Below are 8,553 nucleotides of genomic sequence, written 5' to 3'. Positions count from 1 at the left end.
AGGTGTTTCTAGTGATGTAATAGTATTGGTGTGCGGGCTTTGTGTTATGTATTTTGGTGCTGCTGTAAATATCAGAATTGGTGAACACCGCACACAGAGCTCGCTAGTTTTTACTACATTATATTATCTGTGGAACCTGCCTATGAAGCGCCATCTTTCTCTTCTCATATGAAATATTGCATCTGATTCTAATCATGGTTTCCTCAAATACAAGTGATTGTACAAAGGGAAAGAAATATAAATAAAAATGTTTATTCATAGATCTGGACAGAAGATAAAACTGCAATAAATCACAGGATCAGCAATGTGAAAACCCTGTGCGTCCATTGTGAAGTTGCGTCATCATAAAGTTGGCTACAATGTGGTTAATAGTTACTAAAATTAATGCTCAACTGCACAAAAGTCTCAATGTCGGATAAAAGCGATCATAGTCTGCAATGTAGAACTCAAGTCTATAAAGACAATGTAGTCACACGGGAGCACGGTCCAGAATGGCCATCACCTGCAAGAGAAACACAGAGTCAGTAACCCTAGAAGAAATCCGAAGATCCCCGCAGCAGAAGTCTGTCCGGGGCAGCGACAAGGTCAGAATTGGGTGGAATAGAGCCCTAGTGCTGTTACGGTAGTCAGGACACATGATGATGACGATGATATACTAGACTGCACACACAAGCCCAGGCTGCAGAAAAGCCCACGGAGCTGGAGCAGCACTCCATAAGTAGCAGCTTTGGAGCAAAATATCTTTATTGCATTTTTTTCCAAATACAAATAGACACTTTGCATTTCTGAATGTTTTCAGGTGACAGTCTTTCCTGAGTGGGGATCAGGTACGGACTGGGGCTGAAATTCAGTCCTGGCATTTGAGATCACACAGGCCCATGTTGTCCCGTCCCAAGCACCAGATGGGATATATCACTGATATTACCCTGGATGGAGGAAAGGAAGATTTTCTACAAGACCAATATTTCTAATGATACCTGTGGCCTGGTGGGGTAAGTGACGGAGTCAGAGACTTTGGGCTCCACCACAACACTTAACAGTATGGGGATCAGAGAACACCGATTCTGTTAACAAAGTAGCAGACAAGGCGGCCCATGATCAGACCGGCCCTTCTGGCATTTGCCAGAATTGCCAGATGGCCAGTCCGGCCCTGGTGGGGATGATGGTGGTCTCATTGATTTGTCATAGAGGGTGCTGTCACCAGGTCTCAGACCATGTAGAGGCAGTGTCAGAATGAACATTGGGCCCACCAAAGAACTTCATTCTGAGGACCCACCTTTCATTTATATAAAACCAAGGCATTTTAATTGACCCATTTACAAACAGGGTGATTTTCTGTTTCTCCTCCTCGGATTCCAAGAATCATAACTTTTCTATTTTGCCATCCCCATAGCCATGCGGAGGCTTTTTTTTTTTTGCGAGATGAGCTGTACTTTACAATTACACCATTCATGATATCATGTGATGCACTGGAATTCCAAGTTTGGCAAAATAGCGAAAAAAAAGTGCAATTTCTTTTTATTTACAATGTTCATTTTAAGGTAAAACTCAGTGCCAATACGATGTTCCAGGCCAGAATGATTATAGTGATCATGTGTCATGAATATCTTTTGTTTTAAGTGGTGCAAAAAATCCAATTTTTTTTTTTTTTAAATAACATTTTTTTTTTTTGCTTGTGTCGCCATATTCCCTGAGTCGTAACATTTTCAGTTTTTGGGAAATGGAGCTGTGCGAGACTCTGCTTTTTCTACACTGGGCTTTATTGACACCACTACTGGGATAAAAACAATGCTTTTATCATCACCTCTAATTAAATGATTTTACACTTTTGTGGTGGACGAAAACCCACAATTGATTATTTTTCTTGTTATGCCTTTTAATGTTTATATTTTCATAGATTGGACTTTTATGAATGCAGCAATAACAAAAGTGTATTTTATTATTTGTTAATTTTTAAGTGGGGAAGAGGGGTTGTAAAAGGAACGATTTAAAAAAAAAAAATCTTTTATTGTATTTGTTAGCCCCTTAGGGGACTTGAGCCTGCAATCATCCAACTGCTTATGCTATATTACACAGCAAAATCTCAGCATTGCTGTATGTAGTAAAAATCATGGTCTCCTATTAACGCAGGCCACAGACTGGCTTTCACAGGAGTAACGACAGATAAGGGGGTCTTCAGCAGACCGCCGGCTGTCACAGCAGCCCATCTGTATCCCAGAATTGCATCATAGGAGTGTTAATGAACGGTTAAAACGGCGCGCTGTAAATGTAAATGCTATGATTATAGGGAAACTATATACAGAGATACCACAGGAAAACTAGGGCTGCGAGCTCAGTGTAAACAATAATGGCCAAAAAAGAGAAAGGGCTGACCTCCCCTGACAAAGCCCTTCTACGAGGGCGATACACATGGGGCCACGGTCTTCATTCCACTCAACTCCTGCATTTGAGGGGTCTTGCCCTCTTTCATACGTGGAGCATTTGGTAATTTACCGTATATACTCGAGTATAAGCCGAGATTTTCAGCCCAAATTTTTGGGCTGAAAGTGCCCCCCTCGGCTTATACTCGAGTCACGGTAGCGGTGGGGTCGGCAGGTGAGGGGGTGAGGGCGCTGAGGTATACTTACCTAGTCCCAGCGATCCTCGCGCTGTCCCTGCCATCCCACGGGCTTCGGCGCTGCAGTTTCTTCCTCTCTTCAGCGGTCACGTGGGACCGCTCATTACAGAAATGAATAAGCGGCTCCACCTCCCATAGGGGCGGAGCCGCTTATTCATTTCTCTAATCAGCGGTGCCGGTGACCGCTGATAGAGAAAGAAGCTGCGGCACCGAAGACAGGAGGGGACAGCGCGAGGATCGCCAGGACTAGGTGAGTATGTTATATTCACCTGTCCTCGTTCCAGCCGCCGGGCGCCGCTCCATCTTCCCGGCCGGCGCCTCCATCTTCCCGGCGTCTGCGCTCTCTGATCAGGCAGAGGGCGCGATGACGCATATAGTGTGCGCGGCGCCCTCTGCCTGATCAGTCAGAGCAGAGACGCCGGGAAGATGGAGGCGCCGGAACGAGACGCCGGGAGCTGCAATCAAGGGAGGTGAGTATGTGTTTTTTTTTCTTTATTGCGGCGGCACAAATTTATGTGGAACATCTATGGGGCACAGTGAACGGTGCAGAGCACCGTATATGGCACAGCACAGCTATGGGGCACAGTGAACGGTGCAGAGCACCGTATATGGCACAGCACAGCTATGGGGCACAGTGAACGGTGCAGAGCACCGTATATGGCACAGCACAGCTATGGGGCACAGTGAACGGTGCAGAGCACCGTATATGGCACAGCACAGCTATGGGGCACAGTGAACGGTGCAGAGCACCGTATATGGCACAGCACAGCTATGGGGCACAGTGAACGGTGCAGAGCACCGTATATGGCACAGCTATGGGGCACAGTGAACGGTGCAGAGCACCGTATATGGCACAGCACAGCTATGGGGCACAGTGAACGGTGCAGAGCACCGTATATGGCACAGCTATGGGGCACAGTGAACGGTGCAGAGCACCGTATATGGCACATCTAGGGGGCACAATGAACGGTGCAGAGCACCGTATATGGCACAGCTAGGGGGCACAATGAACGGTGCAGAGCACTATATGGTTCACACCTATGGGGAAATATGAACGGTGCAGAGCACTATATGGCACAGCTATGGGGAAATAATGATCTATTTTTATTTTTGAAATTCACCGGTAAATGCTGCATTTCCACCCTAGGCTTATACTCGAGTCAATAAGTTTTCCCAGTTTTTTGTGGCAAAATTAGGGGGGTCGGCTTATACTCGGGTCGGCTTATACTCGAGTATATACGGTAACCCTTTACCTTTCAGGCTTTTACGGAGTTCTCTTGGCTGCATTATGCAGATGACCCTTTTCAGATATATTGTCTTTGGTCATCTTCTGTGGTCTTACCTATAGGGTCCTTCCCTACCTTGGGGGCCCTTTTCCTTGATGGGCATGTTATTGTCCACGTTGGGTTTGCAGAGTTGCCCCATGGGCCAGTAGGTCTGAGATTGCTTTACATGCCTATCTGTGTATATTGGACACTATAACATGGACTTATTTTCTGAGTGGATTGATTCTTGTCTGCTTTTAATTATGTTTTAATATTTTGTGTGGCGTACCAATAAAATATACTGTTAAATAGTTTTCTATACAATTTTGTGGTGTGCATTTATTGCAGTGGTGCTTTCTCTTTTTTGGCTGTAAATGTAAATGCTATCACATACTGACAGCAGCATTTACCAGGTTAACAGACGCGGACACCACTTGGATCCACGCAGTCTGTTACAGGCAGATGATGGCTGAAAAACTCAGGCATGTAGCAAAAGGTACCATTGTATGCCAGAATAATAATTTTCTGGAAGATATGGAGTATTAGACCAAAAAAAACAACCATGAAGGCAGTTGCCCAAAGCAGTCCAATGGGTACCTCACTCACTATGTAACATGTGCAGAAGTGATACTAATCTAGGTGACACCCAAAACAAAAATCCCTCCCACCTGGGGTCACTTAGCAAACCTGGGCACAGCCTGTGTCAGGGCAGGAGTCAAGCATGGGGCACGACATGGGTTAATAGGGCCTTTTATGAGACCCTTCCTTCATCTGATGCCCATGGAACTCTATGGACCACCACGTACTTAGGTTTGACTTTGGTGGGATCTTTGCAGTTTGTGTCTTACCATGTTATATGGTGAGTCAGGTACCCATTGGACTGCTATGGGCAACTGGGCCTTCATGGTTAGAATCATAGAATATTAGAGCTGGAAGGGACCTCCTGGGTCATCTGGTCCAACCCCCGGCTCAAAGCAGGAGTCACTAAATCATCCCAGACAGGTGTCTGTCCAGCCTCTGTTTGAAGACTTCCATTGATGGAGAACTCACCACCTCTCGTGGCCGCCTGTTCCACTCACTGATCGCCCTCGCTGTCAAAAATTTTTTTCTAATATCTAATCTGTGTCTCCTCCCATTAAGTTTCATCCCATTGCTTCTAGTCTTTCCTTGTGCAAATGATAATAAAGATGATCCTTCTACACTGTGACCGCCCTGGAGATATTTGTAGACAGCTATTAAGTCTCTTCTCAGTCTTCTTTTTTGCAGCTAAACATTCCCAAATCCTGTAACCATTCCTCATAGGACATAGTTTGTAGACCGGTCACCATTTTGGTAGCTCTTCTCTGAACTTGCTCGAGTTTGTTGATGTCTTTTTTTTTATGTGGTGCCCAAAACTGGACACAGTATTCCAGATGAGGTCTGACCAAAGAGGAGTAGAGGGAAATAATGACTTCACGTGATCTAGACCAGGGGTCCCCAACTCCAGGCCTCGAGGGCCGCCAACAGTGCAGGTTTTCAGGATTTCTTTAGTATTGCATCGGTGGTAATGTGATCATCTGCACCGGTGATGATTCCAACCCCTGTGCAATACTAAGGAAATCCTGAAAACCTGCACTGTTGGCGGCCCTCGAGGCCTGGAGTTGGGGACCACTGATCTAGACTGTATGCTTCTCTTAATACATCCCAGAATTGCATTTGCCTTTTTTGCTGCTGCATCACACTGTTGACTCATGTTCAGTTTATGATCTATTAATATACCCAAGTCTTTTTCACATGTGCTGTTGCTTAGCCCTATTCCTCCCATTCTGTATGCTTTTATTTTTTTGCCCAGATGTAGTACTTTGCATTTTCCCTGTTAAAAATCATTCTGTTAGTTGATGCCCACTGCTCCAGTTTATTTATATCTTTTTGAATCCTCTCTCTTTTCTAGTATTAGCTATCCATCCTAGCTTTGCGTCATCAGCAAATTTAATCAGTTTACCCTCAATTCCTTCATCTAAATCATTGATAAAGATGTTGAACAATACAGTGCCCAGGACAGAACCCTGTGGTACCCCAATTGAGACATTCTTCCAACTGGATGTGCAGCCATTTACGACCACTATTTGGGTCCGATCACTAAGCCAGTTATGAATCCACCTAACAGTTGCCTTGTCCATTCCATACTTAGTCATTTTTTCAATAAGGATTGTGTGAGATACTTTGTCAAATGCTTTGCTGAAGTCAAGATATACTATATCTACTGCATTTCCGTGATCCACCCAGTCAGTGATTCTGTCATAGAAGGAAATTAAGTTAGTCTGACATGACATATTAGTTACAAACCCATGCTGACTCTGTTTAATCACTTCATTCTTATCCAGGTACTTACATACATGAAGTTTAATAATTTGTTCAAAGATCTTTCCTGGTATAGACGTCAGACTCACCGACCTATTGTTCCCTGTGTCCACCTTCTTCTCCTTTTTGAAGATAGGATGATTTTACTTATAGCATATTGGCTAACACCCTGCAATTTTTTAAAGTTACAAATTAAACCTTATGTTTAAATAGAATCTCTTTTTGCTATAACACTGAAAAACTTGGCCATAAACTGTCGGCAGAAATGAGGACACAGTTTCTGAGCCAGCATATGACACAACTTTAAAGGGAATCTGTTACCCCCTTGAATGGACGTAACTAAGCTATTAATATGGGCATACAGGCATGACAATACTTAAAATAGTCATACCTGTATGCCTCAAATCTACGGTCTTTCCTGGGCCTTTGTAGCTCACATATCCTCAAAACATCAGCTATCCACCTCCATGCTTTACAGTAGGAATGGTGTCTCTTTCATCATAGGCCTTGTTGACCTCTCTCCAAATGTAATGTTTATGGTTGTGGAAAAAAGTTCAATTTTGGTCTCATCACTCCAGATTACCTTGTTCCAGAAGTTTTGAGGCGTATCTTTGTGCTGTTTTGCGTATTTGTAGGTGAGATAGTTTGTGGCATTTGCGCAGTAATGACTTTCTTCTGGCAACTCGACCATGCAGCCTATTTTTCTTCAAGTAGCTTCTTATTGTGCATCTTGAAACAGCCACACCGCTAGTTTTCAGGGAATCCAGTATTTCAGCTGATGTTATTTGTGGGTTTTTATTTACATCCCGAACAATTTCCCTGGCTGTTGTGGACAAATTTTTGGTTGTTTTACCTGACCGTGGTTTTGTTTTCACAGAGCCCATGATTTTCCATTTGTTAATCACGGTTTGAACGCTGCTGACTGGCATTATTAATTCCTTGGATATCTTTTTGTATCCCTTTCCTGTTTTATACAGTTTAACTACCTTTTCCCGTAAATCTGTTGACAATTCTTTTGCTTTCCCCATGACTCACAAACCAGAAGACAGAGTCTGTCTGGATCCCAGAAACTCACTCATCTTTTATGCACACACACTGATTATGTGAGAAAAGCAGGGTGGGACCAATAAGTTAAAATTTTACTTTTAATAAATTGTATTTTTAAAAAAATGGTGTTGAATAAAAACACCTGACAAACAATTAAATTCACACTCAACTGCGTGCTGACACAACTAAACTTACTAATCTGTGATAAATATTATTCCAGGAGTTACCAAAACCTGTATACTAACACAACTGGATAGATTAATCCGCAATACATATTATTCAGGAAGTACCAAAAGTTAAATTATCAAAAAAGCACATGTTCCCAATAATACTCGCGTGTAAAGACTAATATAGAAACCGACTTTTGGAAAAATCTTAAATGAATATTCAGGGTAGAAAATATTACTGCTCAAATATAACAGATCATTTGCAGACCAAAGATAGCACACTATGTTCAAAATTAGCTAAAGGAACGATCTCACCTCATATTCCTTTGTTCATCCGGTGAAAAACGGGGACCTTTGTACCTGGGGTCATATAATGTGGGGGAGGCACCTCTTATTCATCCATACATTAACCCAAAATGAATCACCAGCCAGGACCCATACCATCACCCCAAGGCTTTTGCTTCCCAACGCGTTTCGTTTCTAATACTCATCAGGGAAAGTTATTACTAAGAAAAACAAAGGGTATCCATCTATCCTATCCTGTGGAAACCCATTATACAAATGGGGGTAGAATGCGGCATGTCGTACCAGCTGTAATGCCGCGTGTTAAATAGACCGCCAGATGATCCTCATGTCATATCCAGTTGTGTTAGTATACAGGTTTTGGTAACTCCTGGAATAACATTTAATTGCAGATTAATCCGTTTAGTTGTGTCAGCATGCAGTTGAGTGGGAATTAGTGTGTTCAATTAATTGTTTGTCAGGTGTTATTATTCAACACCATTTTTAAAAAAATACAATTTATTAAAAGTTAAATTTTAACTTCTTGGTCCCACCCTGCTTTTCTCACATATTTTGGATTGGTGGCATTAGCGTTAACACACACTGATTACAAGCAAACAGGTAACAGGTGAGGCTGTTACCTTTAGTAGCTATTCAAACCCATTTGTGTCAACATCTATGCATGGTATCAGGCCAAAATCACCAGGGTATGTGAATTTTTGATCAGAGTCATTGGATGTTTTGGGTTGTCATTATGATTTTAAAAGAGAAAACACAGTAGTTCAACAATAAATGGCTTCACTCAACCACTAACCAAAAGTGGAGAATAAGTTTT

General features: G+C 42.8%; 1 protein-coding gene across 2 annotated transcripts in view; it reads right to left on the bottom strand.

The window, feature by feature from the left end:
* Positions 1-236: 236 nt before the first annotated feature.
* The window catches only part of SEC23IP (SEC23 interacting protein), a 158,017-nt gene continuing 149,700 nt past the window's right edge, over positions 237-8,553 (bottom strand). For both annotated transcript variants that reach the window (XM_069752671.1, XM_069752670.1), the window contains exon 19: positions 237-502. The gene's annotated coding sequence lies outside the window, so the exon portion shown is untranslated. The remainder of the gene's footprint in view (positions 503-8,553) is intronic.

The sequence above is a fragment of the Ranitomeya imitator genome, chromosome 2, assembly GCF_032444005.1.
Source record: "Ranitomeya imitator isolate aRanImi1 chromosome 2, aRanImi1.pri, whole genome shotgun sequence".
NCBI classification, from domain to species: domain Eukaryota; kingdom Metazoa; phylum Chordata; class Amphibia; order Anura; family Dendrobatidae; genus Ranitomeya; species Ranitomeya imitator.
Note: the sequence above shows the minus strand (reverse complement) of the source record. Positions and strands in the feature narration are given on the sequence as shown.